Here is a 19672-nt window from a genome sequence, read left to right on the forward strand (position 1 = left end):
AACCATGCTAGCTTATATTAAAGGTTGAATGCATTTTAAAATTTCAAGGTTGCTCACATTATAAGTAAATACACTGTTGAACTCATAAATTAGCAAATTTTCATATTATTATAAAAGCTTCATCATTTCTGTTTTTCATTTACATGCCACTTTGTTTCAAATATTTCATTTATGGGACTTAGAATTTCTGAAAGGGCTGGGAAGCAGATTCTCCTACTCTGAATTGTGTTTAGTGCTGGAAAAATACATTGGTTCAAAATACAGTCAATGGTTATAGATTGAGCACCTGTTATTAGCAAGATGCTATTCTAGATATTAATAATATAACATTGAATAGGAGAGTAAAATATGTATATATGCTTATGTATGCATAGGAGATAACTTTATTAGTTCTATGTGACAACCGTGACGACCAAACGACCGATCACCAAGAGGTGCATTGAGCACCTCTCGGTCCATTCACCCCCCCCCCCCCCGGCCCTCAGGCTCTGATTGATCAGGGGATGGTTAACGGAGGAACCGCAGTGAATGGCACAGTGGAGACTAGTGAGCAAGTGGAAGGCAGACCTCTTGGTCCCTCCCCCCGGCCCTCAGGCTCTGATCAATTGGTGGCACTGGAGACTGGTGAGCAGGTGGAAGGCAGACAGCTTGGTACATCCCTCCCGGCCTGCAGGCTCCGATTGATCAGGGGATGGCTAACGGGGGAACCAGAGTGAGTAGTGAGGCGGGGACTGGCGAGTGGGTGGAAGGCAGACCTCTTGGTCCCTCTTCCCGGCTCTCAGGCTCCAATAATTGGTGACGGCAGTAGGGTGGAAATGGGGACTGGCGAATGGGCAGAACATGGTTCTGATGGCAGGCTAAGTGGTCAGTCTGGAGTAGGTTTGGAGTGTGCTGGGGAAGGAAGAGAAAGATCAAGTTAGAAAATGGCATCACCACTGGCCTCAACCCCAAAATGGCTCCGCTGGCCAAGCACCTGCTGAAGCCGCTGCCCACAGATAAGCAGATTGAGACCGGGCCCTACCTGGAGGCAGGGTCCCACCTGCCAACCTTCTTCGATTGCCTTGGGTCCCCAGGGTTTATGCCCATCAAGGCAGACATAAGTGGTAACATCACGAAAATCAAAGCTGTGTACAACACCGACCCGGCCAAGTTCCAAACCCTGCAGAACATCCTGGAGGTGGAGAAGGAAATATATGGAGCAGAGTGGCCTAATGTGGAGGCCACGCTGGTGCTGATGTGGCTGAAAGGGGCCTCCGCTTCATCTAGGTCTTCCTGCAGTACATCTGTGACAGGGAGTGGGATGAGAGCCACCCCAACCTCATCCACGTCAACGCCACCAAGGCCTACAAGATGGCACTCAAGAAGTACCACGGCTGGGTCGTGCAGAAGATCTTCCAGGCAGTGCTGTATGCTACGCCCTACAAGTCCGACTTCCTGAAAGCGCTCTCCAGGGGCCAGAACATGACGGAGGAGGAGTGCCTGGAAAAGGTCCGCCTGTTCCTGTTCACCAACGGCCACCATTGACATACTCTACGAGATGTACACCAAGATGAACACAGAGATCAACTATAAGGTGTAGGCGTGCCCAGTGGCCGGCACTCCCAGAAACAGACAAGCCAGAATCACTGTGAAGCAAGCTGGCAGGCCGCCTTGGCCTGTGTCCCCCAGAGCGGCCCAGAGTCTGGCTGGGGTTGCAGGGGACAGCCCTGGTTTCTGAAAAGTCATTTTTGAGGTCTATCCTAACAGAGCAATACATAACCACCCTACTTCTGAATCACCTTTAATTTCACGGCAGCTCAGACCGACTGCCTTCATTTTAGTGTGATAAAAATCACTTAATGTTGCTAATAAATCAAGTCCTAGGGTTTTCTGGCCCCGACCCCCACGTGGTGCATACACCTCATTTTAAAAATGAGGATCTGGTGCAGTGATGTTTTGAGTCGAGTAATGACCATGAGGAGTCTGATTTGAAATTATACAGGATTTTTTTAAAAGCAGACTGCTGTGTGCTCTCCTGTGGTTGCACAGCCCAGTGTCACAGCGCTGTCAGTATAGACCCCGCTCTTTCCTACTGTCTTTTTCCAGACAGTTTTTTATAGTTGAAAACAAACAGCAAGACTTTGATGACCTTGACCAAGAGGACTTTATTTTAAAGCTATTAGGTAAGTGTAACTGACCACAGATGACTGAATTTGCATTTTTCTGCATAAGTATTTTCTCCAGGGATAACCTACCCCACCTAAGAAACTATGTATCATGTGTGTTCTCTCAGAGGGGAGACCATGAGCCCTCCTGATGCCGAGACCCAAGGAAATACCTCACTGCCTTAACTGTCCCTCCTGGCACTAACAAGAGCTGTATTTTGAAAGTGTTGGGGTGAATAGAGGGACCCCCCCAAAAGAATTCATGTGTGTTAAAAACCCAATGAGGAACAATTGGTAATTTTTATGTGAACACTAAATAATTCTTAATAAATAAATCTCTATTTTGGAATCACAAAAACAAACAAACAAACAAAAAAACCTTTGGAGATAGTGAAGGCAGTTTGTCCAGACTGTTGAGAGCTTAATTGGGATAGAAATCCTGCTAATAGCACCTGATACCTGAAATCTGAGCACTCTACTTTTAGGTTTTCCAGTTCAAGTTTTTGGAGACTGTCTATTAAAACATTACTGGTTGGAAAGTGTTTGTATAGAAGCCCATAAGTGTTATTTGCTGTTTACCATGCTTAGCTCTCTGTAAGGACTATGAAATAATATTAAATGCCTCATGTTCTCAAGAAGCTTAAATTTTAAAATAAAAAATAAAGAAGAAATATAAATATTAAAAATAAAAAAAGAAGAAGCTTGAGTTTTAGGGGAAAAATCAGGCAGGTAGGCAAGCGGTTAGGAGCCAGCAGTCCCAGATTGCGAGAGGGATGTCCATTGGATTGGGCCTAAACCAGCAGTCGGACATCCCGAAGGGTCCCAGATTGCAAGAAGTTTAAGGCTGGGCTGAGGGACTCACCCCCTCCCATGCTCAAATTTCATGCACCGGGCCTCTAGTCTATCTTACCTAATAATAGACAAACATATAAATTGACCGTACCTCCGCTATGCCCACAACCAATCAGAATGAGTATGCAAATTAGGAGGCCAAAGATGGCAGCCTCCCAGCTGCTCCAGACACGGAGTGGCCAGGCAGAGCAGGACGCCTGCTATGAGAGGGAGGGCAGGGGGTGAAGGGATCTACAGGAGCGGAGTGCTGCAGCAAAGACGAAGATGGCAGACTCCAGCCAGAGTCTGCTGCTAAGTCGAAGAAGGCAGACTCCGGCCTGAGTCTGCAGCAAAGACCAAGAAGGCAGACTCTGGCTGGAGCAAAGGCCTGGGTCCCAGGTGCCAGAGGAAAACCTGTGCTGGAAGCCAAGGGAAGGAAGTCCTATTGCACGAATCTCTTTGTGCAACGGGCCTCTAGTGTATATATAAGGCTAAGTGACTAAACATATGTACGTCTGACCATCCAACCGACCAGGCGGTACATATGACACACACTAGCAATTTAAAAATAAACATTGACTCGCGCATGCACGATGCACATAACGCTCTCACTGGTGCTAATCGCATGCATGTGTTTCAATCTGTCATTGTTGATCATGAATTTGGTTGACACTTCTATTACAGAGAAAGGGCAAATAGCGATATTACAATATTTCTGCTAATTAATTTTCTTTCAATGTGCATGAATCCATGCACCGGGTCACTAGTTAGGATATAAATAAAACAGGACAAGAAATTTGTTTTATAAAGCATTTGGTAGATAATATCAATGACTTAAGATTTAAACTGCAATGTGACATGCTTTGATTGTCTAACACAGCACTCACTGTTCCAAAAAAATAAAATGTGAGCTAGAAATTTAAGCCACATGTATAATTTAAAATGTTCTAGCGACCATGTGAAAAAATGTAAAAAAAAAATAAAAATGGGTGAAGTAAATGTTAAAAGTAAATTTTATTTAACCCAGTATTTCCAAATATTATTATTACACTAAGTAACATCAAAATTATTAATGACATTTTAAATTTGTATTTGTATGTGTGTGTGTGCATTAAGCATTGAAATTCGATGGGTATTTTACACATACAATATATCTCAATTTGGACTAACTACATATCATGTATTCAATAGCCACATGTGACTAATGACCATTTATCAGACAGCACCTGTCTAATACCTTGATTTTTTTTCTTGCCTTCTTTTAAAATGGAGGCATTGGCTTACTCATATCTTTCTTACTTTTTCTTTGCTCAACATTCTGCAAGTGGAAAAGATGGGAGAAACCAAATATATATACTCAATTGTTTCTCAAATATTTAAATATAAAAACAAAATACATGATTTACTTGAAGGATTTTTAAAAATATAAAGGTAGCCTCACCAGTGTTGCTCAATGGTTGAGCATCAACCTATGAACGGAGATCATGTTCCATTCATGGTCAGGGAATATGCCCAGGTTGCAGGCTCAATCCCCAGTAGAGGGTATGCAGGAGGCAGCCAATCAATGACACTCTCTCGTCATTGATGTTTCTATCTCTCTCCCTATCCCTTCTTAATTGAAATAAATTAAAATATATTAATATATATATATATATATATATATATATATATATATATATATAGTGAGAGAGAGAGAGAGAGAGAGAGAGAGAGAGAGGTAAAAATGTTTATAGCTTACTTTACAATAATATCAAATTTGGGTATGAAGAGTAGATAATAAAATCTGTAATATATTATCTTTGAAAATAACCAAACAATTGTGTTTTAAATTTAAAGAATTTTAACATATCATAGCTTTTAGAAGCCTTTTTCAAATATGTATACATTTGGAAAAGGCTTCTAAGAAGCTGTGATAGCTATCTTGAGAGATCCTTGGCCAGCAAGTTCTTTCTTTTGGAGCAGCTCTGCAGAGTAATTTCACCATACACCTATGACTATTTCCATTTCAATATTACCATATTGAGTCTCAGAAGACAATTTACAATAGCTAAGATTTGGAAACAGCCCAAGTGTCAATCAGCAGATGAGTGGATTAAAAAAACTGTGGTACATCTACACAATGAAATACTATGCTGCTGTGAAAAGGAAGGCACTTCTACCATTTGCAACAGCATGGATAGACCCAGAGAGCATTATGCTAAGAGAAATAAATCAGTCAGAGAAAGAGAAATATCACATGATCTCACTCATTTGTGGGTTATAATGAACAACATAAACTGATGAACAAAAACAGATCCTGAGACAGAGAAGCATAGATCAGATGCTCAAACCTCAGAGGGAAGGTAGGCGAGGGTGGGGGTAAGGTGGAGAGATCAACCAAAGGACTTGTATGCCTGCACATAACCAATGGATGCAGACACCAGGGGGGTGAGGTCATGAATGGAAGTGGGGTGGGGGGGGGGGGGCATTGGGGAATAAGGACACATGTAATACTTTAATCAATAAAGAAAAAAATAGGGCAAAATAAATAAGAAGACAATGAATATTTCTCTTTTTCTCTGCAAGGATTCAGTGATGTATGCATTATTTCAATTGTGTTAATATTAGACAGCTTTAAGAAGAAATGGGTTTATTTTTTCAATTCTTAGTTTCATTTTATTCTTGATGAGTTTATAGTTCTGATGAGTTTTATACATTTGTTAATTAATTATGACAATGAAAGTTGACAGTGAACGCTGGAGAATCAAAAGAAAAATAGCGTTACTTTCTAAGTTTTGTTTCTAATGTTTTAAATTCATTTAAATGTAGGCTGGATTATGTTTGATATAACATTTTTACTTCTAAGATGCACAAGAGGAATAAAAAAAAATTCATGGACTTTGAATTCTGGGTCCTATTGGAACTATGAATTTTTCACTGTGAGATGGGAGCAATAATATCTCCACTTATTTTGAGAAAATTAAAAGAAGTAAATAAGTTATACATAGCATTGTGTAATTATTATAGCAGGTTCTTAGTAGAAGTTAGCTACCATTTCTCTCTTACTCCTATTATGGCTTATTTCTCTGTTTAAAAAAATCAAGTTCTTCAATCTGAAAAACAGCAGATGAAAAGAAATTTCCTACTTAAGGAAACTAATAGAAGAACAACATAAATTGTTTTAAAAAATGCATCAAGAACAAAATATTACTTCTATAATTTATGTGGGCATATAAATATGAACGTGACATGTATTTAGATTTTGGCCTCATGACATTACTTGAAGTAATCAAAAAGTGAAAAATAATTTTTTAAAATGAACATGCTGCTCTTTGCCAAGACTCATCAAAAGATAAAATCACGGAGGAATTAGCTTAATAAAAATCATAAAGAATAATCATTATAGTTTTAGAATAGCTGGTGTATATTTTTATTAAGAGAAGTATAGACTAAATTTATATTTACATTTATTCTTATGGACACCTTCAATTTATCAGTGCTTGGAATAGTATTTTACGCTACTTAAGGTAACATATTTTCTATCATTTAAATTGCTTAATCCACTTCTCTAGGATCCTAAAAGCCCCAGTAGGACATCTTAGCTTAACTAGATGTTTTCCATCTTTTAATTACTATGACTAATTTTTTACAGCTCAGTCACAAATCCTTGAGAATAATAAATATGGTGACACAATCTTAATTATAATGGTGCCAATAGCACCACTCTAATACAGTGTGAGGCTTACATTGAAAAGGAATTTGCCCGGAATTGAAGCTCCTCTGATTGCTTTCCACATCACGTTTTAAACAAACACTGTGGTGCTTTAGCCATTACTTGGTTGCCTAGGATACACAGTTAATGTAGCCCTAAGATGCTGCTACCAGTTAGGCTTTGAGGCCATGCCTGGAAGTGCTGCTTTTTAACAAATTAGAAAAAATTTAACAGACACACTTTGGGGAGGTGCATTTTGATTGACGAAGTAACCAACTGTATTTTTTGAGTAGTTATGTGAAAACAATTGTTTTTATTTTACTTTAGTTTTCTGTGAAATGAAAGAGGCTAAAAATTACCTTTTTTTAAAAAACAAATGCAAAATTGATTCCAGTGACCTAATTCGAAGACACATTCTCCAAGAATATAATATTCTGATTCTTGATGTACTGGAAAAGGTAACCAGCTAAATCAGAGGGAGTCATTTTTATAAGTTTCTTCGTTTAATAGTGTCTTTTGTGGTTAGATTTTCATTTTGTCTGTGTAGTAAAAACATATCACAGTTTATTTGTATTAAGATGCTGAAAGGTCCATATATTATCATAAATGTAGTTTTATAATAAAAATAATTAGCAAAGTAATGTGTGTGATCTAGTGACTAATGAGAGTAACACAGAAACATACACCAATTTCAACATCATGTGTCTAGGTTATATCCATCGTATTAACAAGTTTTCTTTCAATTCCTGTAATAGTACACTTTAATATGACACCAAAAGTTGGTTGTTCAGCACCTTGTTTTAAATATTAGCACAATTTTAGGTTGTCTGTTATTTTTAACTGAATAGATAGCCTGCCTTTTGCCTCTGAAAGATTGAATTGTCTTCTTGGCTGATTTGAAAGCAAATCAAATCAGAGTTGTTGTTGAGTGAATAGGAAGATCCAGTGCTGAACCAGTAGGTGGTGCTTGAGTTATAAGTGCATTTAGAACAGAGATTTTAAAAAAACAATCTTGCACAATCTTTAGGAATGGTTGCTCTTGTTTTTATTTTGAAGGAGTCATTAGAGAGGAAATTCTTAATTAGGGTTTTGACTCTTCACTGGAACTGATAGTCTTACCTCCTCTCCATTCTCTCCCTCCCTGCCCCCTTCCTCTAATCATTGTTTCCTCTTCACTGTGGCTTTCAGCAGGTGTACTGTCAGGGGGGACGGATGAAATCTTTTCTCCAAAGCAGAACACCTGGGTGGTAGGAATGGTAATATATTGTTTCTAAGTCAGGCGTACAGGGACATGTATCACCCAGGAGAGATTCAAGAGAGATCCTAACTTCACCTTGAAATCTTGGTGTTTGTTTATGCCTCCACTTTTCAAGTTCACCCTTCTGTGCTTGATCTCTCTTTTTGCCTGTGGTTGTTAGCATGTGGAGCTCTTCTCAATGACTTCACTTCTTAAGTTCTTAAAATACATGCAGTCTGAAAGGTAACAAAGTTATGTCTTTTGGCATTTGTCACACTGAGGGATGGTGTTTATGTACTGAATTCCCCAGAAAAGAGTTGCCATTCAGCCAAATTTGACAGAAGAAAAAAATCATTGGGTTTGGATAGATTGTGTATTCATTTAGGTGTACTAACTAGTGAATGAACATAGAAGCCAAGTAACAAAGAGCCCTATATGGCTGGTTGCCTAGTGTTACTTCTTTCCATGAGTATATCATGTGTATTTTACTATTACATTTAAAATATTAAATTATAAATCTAGAAAATAATTTTAGATGTCTACTCTTTCTCCAGAAATAATCCGACAACAGTTTATATTGCATTTCTTAGAATGTTAATGATTATTTTTATTAAACAATATTTTGTTTTGAGTATTGATAATTTTAAGGTCCTTGGGTCTAATTAATTTGAACTAACAAATTTTCAGATGTTTTAGTTCAGGATGATAATTATGCTATATTTCTAAAGTAATAGATGTGCTGTTTCTCCATTCATTGTGAAATACATTGATAATTAAATTATGTGAATAGCTAGTTCATTTTAGTAAGCAATCTAAATAAATCACCTTCCCCCCCAGTAAAAAAAAAAAAAAGCCCCTTTTCTCCCGTTTTTCATCAGAAGGAATTTTTCCTGCTGGAGTTATTATCTTCAACCAATTATTGTAATGGTTTCCTGCTGAACTCTGATTTAAAATGGTGAGAGCAATTGATATCAGCAATGGTGGAGGAAAGTGAAAAAAAAAAAAAAAAAAAAAACAGTGGACCTTCTCTTAGATTATGTACAGACCTTCTTATGTACAATTACCATGGCATCACATCATTTTCTGACACTATTTATCAGTTATAAATCAGACCAGACAGATAAGGGTCTGATAGGTCTCTGATGAAGGGTATGAATTTCACTTTGCCTGTGTGAGCTCCATTGGTTTGATCTCATATTACTATTTCAGTTTTTATGTTTTTAATGATTATAAGGGAACATAAAATTAAAAATATAAAGATGATTCATTTGAACTCCAACTGCTTTGAAAAAATTAAATAAATGAAAGCCAACATTCTAACACTCTTGAGTCCAGGGAGTGAATATTTTATTATTGTTTTATACATGGGGGCTTATTTTCATGTCTTTTCTCTCTATGGCTCTTGCACATCAGACGTGGTGAAACAAATTTCTCCTTTCCAGTTCCTCAATGGCTACTTGAACTTATTGCAGAGCTGCAGACAAGGGAGGTAAAATGCTAAGGAAGCCAATCCATCTCACGCCCTAGATGGCAGCAAATCAAGCTGAAAGGATTAGGAAAAAGGCCACTTATATCAGTTTATAAGAAGGACTAAAGTTTTTTTTTTTTTTTTTTTTACCAGTTCATAAATTACATTTCACTTTTCATTCTTCAGCAGCATAGAAAGGTTGTCAGCTAGCTGATTCCTTGCACACCAGGCCAACTCTTTTTGTCTCCAATCTGCATAGAGATCAGTTTTGAGAGGAGCAGAGTCCCTTTGGGGATGAAATTTGCTTTTGCTATTTTTGTTATTCCTTTTACACAGGAGGCTGTATAATAATTTTCTGCTCTAGGGTCTTGAAATAACATTAAAGATTGACAATTCAGTTAGGCTTGTCACTCTCAGGGCCAAAGTTGACTCATACTGCACATGGGATTGGTGACGTCCACATGATTTTTTAAAAATACCTTTTACATATAAATATTATTTTTCCAATTGCAGGTGGCATTTCAAAATTCTTTCCTGTATTGTGTGTCATTCAAACACAGTATAAAAATATATTTTATTTTTCTAGACCCATATCTCCCTTAGGGTGATTTTGGTCTTTGGAGTAGCTCTTAGGAACTTCTTCCCCAGGCAAACACAAGCAGATGGTAGCACAGAAAAGGTAGAACATTTCATGTTTGGAAGATAAGCACAGGCTGAAGGAAGTGGATGCTTTACATTAGAGACAATGGGATTGTGGGAATGGAATAAAAACGAATTCAGCTTAGTTCATTTGTAGGCTTTATATTGGCTACTTAACATAATTCATGAAAAAGGGAATGCTTTCTACCTATGTTCAATTCTTTCTTTTTTTCTTCTTTTTTTCCTCCTTCTCATCTGAGGAGGTGAAATTGCTCATTGATATCTATGGTTGAAGGAGGAAATTTGTCCTGTACCCCACCCTTCTTCCCTGCAAAGCCCTGCAACTGGGATCTCTGAGCTTGGACAAAGCATATATTTATATATGATGTGCTGGGAAGTGTAATGTCCAGGGAACATGATTTACATATAAGTATGCAGATCCAATATCAAAGGAATAGAGGAGAAATACAAACACAGAAAGGGACCAGAACATGATTACAAGACGTGATGAAGCCTTCTCACTTTTGTTTTTATTTCCTAACAAAAATGTTTCCTTGGTCACATCTCATGGAGACTTCTCCTTTGGAGGAAGGAAGCTTGGGAGCTTGAGGAGGATTACAATGTGAGAAAGAAACTAATAGAGTTACCAAAATGAACCTTCACATGGAAATCTACATACCTATAAAATATTTAAAGAGGCTAGTAAACTATTTATTAAACTATAAAATAACTTTACAATCTCGACCTAATTCATCTACAATAAACTTGTGAATTCCAAGTAGAAATACACTTGTGTATATTCCATATTCATCAAGCATGTCAAACGTAAAGGCTAACACAGGTCAAATAAACAAGATTTAAGTTTATGTGAGCCACAAAAAAAAGCAAAAGCTTCAATTTTCATAGAAACGTAGGTTTATTTTGATAGAGACATGCTGAGTACAAAGGGCTGAAATAAATGAGTAATCATTAGCCTAAAATAATAAAACACTTTAATAAAAATTAATATTTTTTCTTGAATATTGACTTACCAGACACTGAATAACTGCACAAATTAATAAGCGTAAAGCAAATAAACCTATTTTTCTTGTTCTCCAAAAGCTAAATATTTCCTGTTGCGCACACCAAATAAGTTAGTCCAAGACCAATGATGTGGCAATCAGCTGCTAATATATTTGCTGCTAGTATTAGCGGAGAGAAATGGTACACCTGCACATAAGGTGTGTAAGGGAAATGAATGCAGCATGATTATAGTAATCAGTCATTAGCGAATGTTGTAGTTTGTTATTCTTAACTAGAGGCCCGGTTAATGGATCCATGCACTGGTGGGGACCCTCAGCCTGGCCTGTGCCCTCTCACAATCTGGGAACCCTTGGGGGATGTTGGAGGCCCAGTGCACAGATTCAGCCTGGTGCAGGCCAGGCCAAGGGACCCCACTGGTGCACGAGTCTGTGTACCGGGCTGGTTTCAGCCTGATCCCTGCAGGCCAGGCCGAGAGAGCCCATGAGTCTGTGCACCAGGCCTCTAGTATGCATATAAGATCTTTGGTTAATCTCTTCCCACCCTCCCCTCTCCCCCCCTTCCTTCTGAGATTCATCAGTCTGTGCCATGTTTCCATGCCTGTGCATTGAGGTTCTGCCCCCTGGTGGTTAGTGCGCATCATAGCTACTGGTTGAATGGCTGAATGGTCGAATGGTTGAACAAATGGTCAAATGGTCACTTAGGCTTTTGTATATATAGACTAGAGGCCTGATGCACGAAAATTCGTGCAAGGGTAGGCCTTCCTTCTCCAAGCTGCCAGCACTGGCTTCCCTTCAGCACCCGGGACGTGAGCTTCCCTCCTCCGGCTGCCAGCAGGCACCCGGGACCCGGGCTGGCTTCCCTTGGGCTGCCCACAGGCACTTGGGACCTGGGCTTGCTTCCCTCCAGCCCTGGCTTTGTCAGGAAGGATGTCTGGAATATGTCCAGTCTAATTAGCATATTACCCTTTTATTATTATAGATTATGTATAATAGGATATTGTAAAAATTAAGTTACAAAATTTTTATTAAAATGTTTCTTACATGCCATTATATTGGCTGTGCTGCAAAAATATTCGTTGTAAGCCGCATGTGGCCCGCGGGCCGTGAGTTTGACATGCTTTATGTGCATGTCTGGAAATTCTCATTATTGGTAAATTAACACTATGAACATTTGTATAAGACTTGTTTAATAATGCACAATTTTGGTGCAAACAGTTCATTTTAAAGCTTATGTGAAATTTTAATGTTTAGCAGTAAATCAGAGAACCTATTTAGGATTTCATTTTACCTACTCTAAAATGGCTGTTACTTTTTACAAAAAATCTTTCAAATCATAGCCATATTACTAACCCAAAACTGTTTGCATTACTAGATAATATGATAAGTATAAAAGCCAAATTTACTGTGAATATGTTTGGAATTCAGATTTTGTTTGCTTGGAGGAATTGTGTGGACCCATGTCAGCTGAGTTTGCACACTAGCCAACAAAAAATAATTTCCTGTTCTGAACATGAGTGCTGATATAGAATAGCTTCATTCAAAAAATGTAACAGATTTATAGACATACTAGAGGTCCGGTGCACAAATCCGTGCACCACTGGGGTCTCGGCCTGGCCTGTGGTATCTGGCTGAAACTGGTTCTCCAACATCCCCTGAGGGGTCCAGGATTGTGAGAGGGCACAGGCCAGGTCGAGGGACTTCACCAGTGCATGATTGGGGCCGGGGAGGGACACGGGAGGTTGGCCAGCCAGTGAAGGACTGCAGGACAGCTCCAGGGTGTGTATAGCCCATCTCACTCAGTTCCAATTGGCCAGACCCCAACAGTAAACTAACCTACCAGTCGGAACATCTGCCCCCTGGTGGTCAGTGCACATCATAGCGAACGGTTGAGTTGCCTTAGCATATCATTAGCATATTCTGCTTTGATTGTTTGAATGGATGACTGGACTACTGGACACAGCATATTAGGCTTTTATTATATAGGATAATTCATGTAGCACACAATTTATCTACTTAAAGTGTATGAATCAGTGATTTTTAATATGTTCATAGAATTGTACAATCATCATTATTGTATTTTAGAACTCTTTTATTGCCCCAGAAAGAAAACTAACCCATTTTTTTCCCAATCTTCCCAGCCCTAGGCAACCACAAATCTCCTTTGTGTCTATCAATTTGCCTATTCTGAACATTTAACTTAAATGAGAAGAAACAATATGTAATCACTTGGCTTTCATTTAGCATAATCTTTTCAGAATTCATCCATATTGTAGCGTGTATTAGTGTTTAATTATTTTTTATTGACAGAGAATATTACATTGTATGAATATACTGAGTTTTATTTTTCTGTGTATTGATGGATATTTGTTTTTTTTACATTTTGGCTATTGTATATAATGCTGCCTTGAATATTTGTGTGCAAGATTTTGCATGAAATATATGTTTTCATTTCTCTTAGGTATATACCTAAGAGTGAACTTGCTCAGTTATATGAAAACTATGTATTATAACCTTTTCAGATACTGACAGATTGTTTTCCAATGTAGATGTACCATTTTTACATTCCCATCAGCAGTGTGTGAGGGTTGAAATTACTCTTTATCCTCACAACCTTTATTATTTAATCTGTCATTTTGATTATAGCAATTTTAATAGATGTGAAGTAGTATCTCATTGTGGTTTTGATCTGCCATTCATTGATGACTAATGATGTTGAACAACTTTTGGCCATTTGTACATATACTTTGCATTGAACTATATTTCTATTTTTATGCCAGTACCACACAATCTTGCTTGGCAGTTAGTTTGAAACTGTGATTTGTGAGTCCTCCAACTTTGTTTTTTGTTTTTTTGTTTTTCAATATTATCTTGGTCTTTCTGGATCAGTTTAATTCCCATATGAATTTTGAAACCAGTTTGCCAATTTATACTAAACATTCACCTGGGATTTTGAGAGGAATTATATTGAATCTATAAATAAATTTGGAGATTACTGCCAACCTACCAATATTAAGTATTTTGACCCATGAATGTGGGAGGCCTTTTCTTTTACTTAAGTCTTCTTCAAGTTATTTCAATACTGCTTTGTATTTTTCAGATTGTTCATTTTACACTTATTTTGTTTAAACTTATTCTAAATATTTTATAATTATTTTGATGCTATTACTAAGGAATTGTTTTCTTAATCATTTTGTGATTATTCACTGCTAGTATACAGAAATACAATTTATTTTTTATATTTATGTTTTAAACCTCAATATTTCAAAACTCATTATTAGTACTAATAGTTTTTTAATGTATTCCTTAGAATTTCAGATAAATTGATAGCATCTGAATTTATATATAGTTTTATTTCTTTTCTAAAATGGTATCTTTTATTTTAATATCTTGCCTAATTGTCATGGCAAAAACCTCCATTCCAGTGTTGGATAGAAGTATCAAGAGTAGACATGCTTGGTCTCATGAGGAAAGCATTCAGTATTTAACAATTAAAATGGTGACATGAGCTCTGGGTGTTTTGTAGATGCCCTGTATCAGGTTAAGGAAGCTCCTTTCTGTTTCTAGTTTATTTAGTATACTTTGTTGTTTTTGTTTTTATCATGAAGAGGTGTAGAAGGATTTTTCAAATATTTTTCCTACATGTATTAAAGTAATCATGTGATTTTTGTCTTTTATGCTGTTGGTGTGGTGTATTTTATTAATTGGCTATAAAACCAACCTCAAATTCTTGGGACAAATCCGACTTGGCCATGGTGAATGATCCTCTTTATATGTTCCTAGATATAGTTTTCTGATGTTTTGTTTAGGAGTATCCTCACTTTTACAGTGCAAAACATTGATAAAACCAGGCTGAATGACAAAGACAAATAGGAAACATGAGGAAAAGTGAGGAGTTACAAATTAAAAGTATCTGGTATTTTTAACATGCCTGTGCATTAGTGGCATGGCTAAAGAAATACATAAAACACCAAAAATCATGCCAATCCTACCAGGTTATAATTAGAAGAAAACGTTTTTAGTCTGGGTCTAGGTGTCCCAGAAAGAAGGTCTTCCTGCCCCCATTTTGAGGTAAGAAAACATTTTTATAGATTTAGATGTACCTATCATCTACCATTATCTATCTATTTATCATCTATCTATCTATCTATCTATCTATCTATCTATCTATCTCTATCTATCTATCTATCTATCTATCTATCTATTATCATCTATCTATCTATATCTATCATCATCTGTCTATCTAGTCTCAAATCCTCTTCCCACAAAATGAAATCACATTTGATGAACAAGGCCATTTTCTAGGGTTTAACCTGTACTTGGTAGGCGATGAAGAGACACTGCAAACTTTGATTGAGGATGTGCTGTAATTGAGGCTGGTCAGATGGAAAGCACATGTATCTGTGAAGATTTTAACCCACACAAAAGGCTACCTCCTAAAGGTCCCCGCTCTGACAACCAGCCTAGTAGATCTTCTGGAAAACAAAGGGAAACATTGTTTATCTTGTCAATGGAAGGAGTTTGCTTATATTAACTCAGGATTTAATAGCAAGCTAAGCCACAGGGAGCTGCTGTCATGATGAAAAACACCCCTGGAGTCCTCCCAGAAAAGGTACTTCTGATGTAAAAGACCTCAGGGAAAGGTTTCTGGGGAATCCATAATTAAATGTCACATCATGGCAAGGGCAGAGAGAAAAAATGACTCTACTTGGAAAATGGTAAAATATGACTGCCTGGTCAAAATATTTTTATACCTTATAAAAAAAGGCTGACTCTCTAACTTGTAGCTCAGGACTTCCAATCAAGCAGCCTCCGTGAATAAACTATTTGTTCACAGAGCATAGGTAGCAAATACTCTTCAACAAAGCTTGTCCTGATAATGGTGGTGGAAATTCCTGAATTCTGGGTGTGTTTCTTGCATTCTGGATTGATGGTCAGGAGAAAATTGAACAGAGTGATGCAACAGCAATTTGTTTCCTAACAGGCAGTTCAAATTATACTGCGGATGAAATGATTGCAGCTGCTTGTACACTTGAAACATATGTAATTTTAGTAATCAATGTCACCCCAATACATTTCATGAAAAAAAAAAAAGAAAGGAAAACATACCCTAGTTTGGCTTTTGGTTGTGTAGTCTGGTGAGAGAGATTTGTGACTCAAAGGCAGTACATTCCTCTAGTTGGGTCCAGCTCACTGTGAAAAACATAAAATATGTAGGTAGGTACATTAACATTCAGTACTACCCCTGGGGGCTGCCACAGAAGCCAAACAATTGGAAGTGCTGGGCATCCACTGAACTAGGTAGTGGGAAAGAGTTCAGTGCTTTTAAATTATACTGGTTTAATCGTACAGCAGAGGTGATTGAAAAAGGATGACTGTTATTTTACACTGGATTCCCACTTTCACCACCTCGCCACCTTCTTGGGTGAGTTTAACGGTTAAAGAATGGACGATCTTTTGCACAGAAATGAATATGCTTTTGTTGATAAAGTCAGGACCTACCAATATAAAACCAGCATCCTGCCGAAACCGGTTTGGCTCAGTGGATAGAGCGTTGGCCTGCAGACTCAAGGGTCCCAGGTTTGATTCTGGTCGGGGGCATGTACCTTGGTTGCGGGCACGTCCCCAGTGGGGTGTGTGCAGGAGGCGGCTGACCGATGTTTCTCTCTCATCGATGTTTCTAACTTGCTATCCCTCTCTCTCTTCCTCTCTGTAAAAAATCAATAAAATATATTTTAAAAAAATAAAATAAAACCAGCATCCTGGTCTAGATTCTCCTGTCCGCAGCTTCTCCCTAACGTCCAAGAAGTGATGATTGGAAAGAGAAGAAAGTGGGTTATAAACAAAAAGAAAGAAAAATCTCAGGGTTAGAAGTAAGGGGAAAAAATATAGTGAGGTTTATGAAATTGAGACTATGGAAAACAAAAGTTATCTGATAGGCAATGACGTCTAAAATAAAAGTGTGCTTGTCTTTCCTTATATCACAGTTCATAGGTGAGGAAGCACCCATATGTTAAATTCTTGAATAATGACAGATTTTAGAATTGAAGTAGAAAAGGAAAGAATAAATTGTTCTCAAAAACTAGAAAAGCTGTGCATAAGGTGGAAGAGGTAAGGGCTAAGGTTCAGTACTGACAAAGAAGAACTAAATTAAAGTAGATGAGATGTGAAAGCAAGAAGGAGTCACATTATCTTCTGTGGCATTTCCAAGGCATGCAGAAAAACAGTTTGACCTTACAAACTACACAGTGTATTATTAGCATCCGAAAGCAAGCTAGTCGATTTATGAAAACTCTTAGCGTATAGATATGCAGTTAGTTACAAGAAAGACTAAATGCACAGAAATTTGATTGAGTCAATATTTTACAAATGAATAGAGTCTAATTAAGATTGTTATTAGAGCACATATTACAATCTTAAATGTCATATGAATCAATACAGTGATAATTCATTAACTTTCTGCTTGAGTTTCATTAAGTGGTACCAATTGCATTCTTGTTCCCAGTACAATGTCTGGCACATAGCATACAATCAGTAGCTATTTCTTAAGTTAACATATAAATAAGTTCTAGCCTATGCCTTCACAGAGTAGATGATACTCTTGGCCTTCATCCAGCAAATATTTCTTACATGGCTACCCTGATGTTCCCAGGGGTTGGTCGTCTTTGAAATGGCATAAATGGACTCATTAGTAGCTACTCTATTTACTATGGTCTTTTATAATAACTTCCAACTCTTGGACACATAGTCACAATCTACTTGCTAAGTCCAAGATAGAAAGACTGAGGAAAGTAAGAAAGCTTCTATCCCTGAGGAAGTTGAGTAGGTATGCATATACTGCATTCCTCTAATTCACACTCTCTCATGGAAGCCAGCCTTCTCACTCCTTCTAAGCCCTCCGGTGAGCAAGCAGGCAAGCAGAGCAGGTCTCACTTCACTTCTTTATATCAACCAAGTCACAGAGATGTCTTCATTCCTTCTGTGATGCTTTGCATCCTTTCTGTTATATTTGTTTCATACCTCTTCCTTCTTTTCCAAAACTCCATTGCACTTCCTTCTCTCCAAGAATAATTATGTTATCTGTTCCTAGGGATGCACAGTATATCTATTTTCCATTTAAATAATGCAGACAGTTTTACCGAAACTAAACACTCAAGCAGTCATAAACATGGACTGGGGAAGACCAGGGAGGGCATAGAAGAACTGAGATTCTTTTTTTTTTTTTCATATTAGGATTAATATCACTGTGCCAGGTAATAAATGTAGAAGTTTTCTATTTGTCCCAATTGATTAGATCTAATTAGTGTCTTTTCCAAAGTACTTTGTTTTCCTTCATGAAAGAGTAAGAAAGATATTTTTTAAGCTTTTACCACATGCTATATATGTACTAATACATGCTATATACCTTTATTTTAATTAAGTTTATTGGGTCACATCCTATATAGTAAAGAGGTAATATGCAAATTAACCCTCACGCCCTCACAAGATGGCTGCTTACGACGGGCTGGCAGGAGGGTTAGTGAGGGACAATCAAATGACTGAACAAGCAGGCTGTGTGGGGCGACAAGGCTGGCAGGGGGGTTATTGAGGGACAACCAAATGACTGAACAGCAGGTTGCATGGGGCAACCAGGCCAGTGGGGGGGGGGCAGTTGGGGCGACCAGGCCAGCGGGGGCGGGGGGGGTGTAGGTGGGGGCAACCAGGCCAGCAGGAGTGGCAGTAAAGGGTGACCAGGCTGGCAGGGGGGCAATTAGGAGCAACCAGGTTGGCAGGGAGAGGGCAGTTGGGGGTGACCTGGCCGGCAGCAGGGGGGGCAGTTAGGGTCGACCAGGCAGGCAGGCAGGCAGGTGAGTGATTAGGAGCCAATGGTCCAGGATTGTGAGAGGGATGTCTGACTGCCAATTTGGACCTGATCCCCAGGATCAGGCCTAAACCATCAGTCGGACAGCCCCCGACAGGTCCCAGATTGGAGAGGGTGCTAGCTGGGCTGAGGGGACCTCCCACCCCCGTGCACAAATTTCATGCACCAAGTCTCTAGTTGCTTAATAAAATAATATAGGTCTCAAATGTACGATTCTATAATACATCATCTGGACATTACATTGTGTGTTCATTACCCAAAGTCAAATCTTCTTTCATCATCTTATATTTGACACCATTTACCCTTTACATCTTCCCTCCCATCCTCTTTTACCTCTGGTAACCACCATACTGTTGTCTGTGTCTATGAGTTTTTGTTTGTTTGTCATGTTTGTTCATTTATTGCTTTTAGTTTTATATCCCACATATGAAGTGAAATCATATGGTTCTTTACTTTTTCCTTTTGATTATTTGGCTTAACATGATACTCTCAAGGTTTATCCATGTTGTCACAACTGGCAGTATCTCATCTTTTTATGGTTAAGTAATATTCCGTTGTATATATGTACCACATCTCCTTTATTCAATCATATATCGAAGGGCACTTTGGTTCTTTTCATGTCTTGGCCACTGTGGTAATGCTGCAATGAACACTGGGGACATGCATTGTCACAAATAATTTAAAAAAAAAAAGTTTTGGTAGCTACCCAGAAGAGGGGTTGCTGGGTCTTATGACAGTTCTATTTTTCATTTTGTAAAAGCCTCCATACCATTTTCAGTAGT

The 19672-nt window shown here is 38.2% G+C and overlaps 1 protein-coding gene and 1 pseudogene across 6 annotated transcripts in view; both read left to right on the forward strand.

Moving 5' to 3' along the window:
- The window catches only part of NLGN1 (neuroligin 1), a 698104-nt gene that overhangs the window by 119858 nt on the left and 558574 nt on the right, over window positions 1–19672 (forward strand). The gene's annotated exons all lie outside the window — the stretch shown is intronic.
- LOC103286739 (glycolipid transfer protein-like) lies at window positions 953–1579 on the forward strand (annotated as a pseudogene).

Source organism: Eptesicus fuscus, chromosome 3 (genome assembly GCF_027574615.1).
Source record: "Eptesicus fuscus isolate TK198812 chromosome 3, DD_ASM_mEF_20220401, whole genome shotgun sequence".
In the NCBI taxonomy this organism is placed as follows: Eukaryota; Metazoa; Chordata; class Mammalia; order Chiroptera; family Vespertilionidae; genus Eptesicus; species Eptesicus fuscus.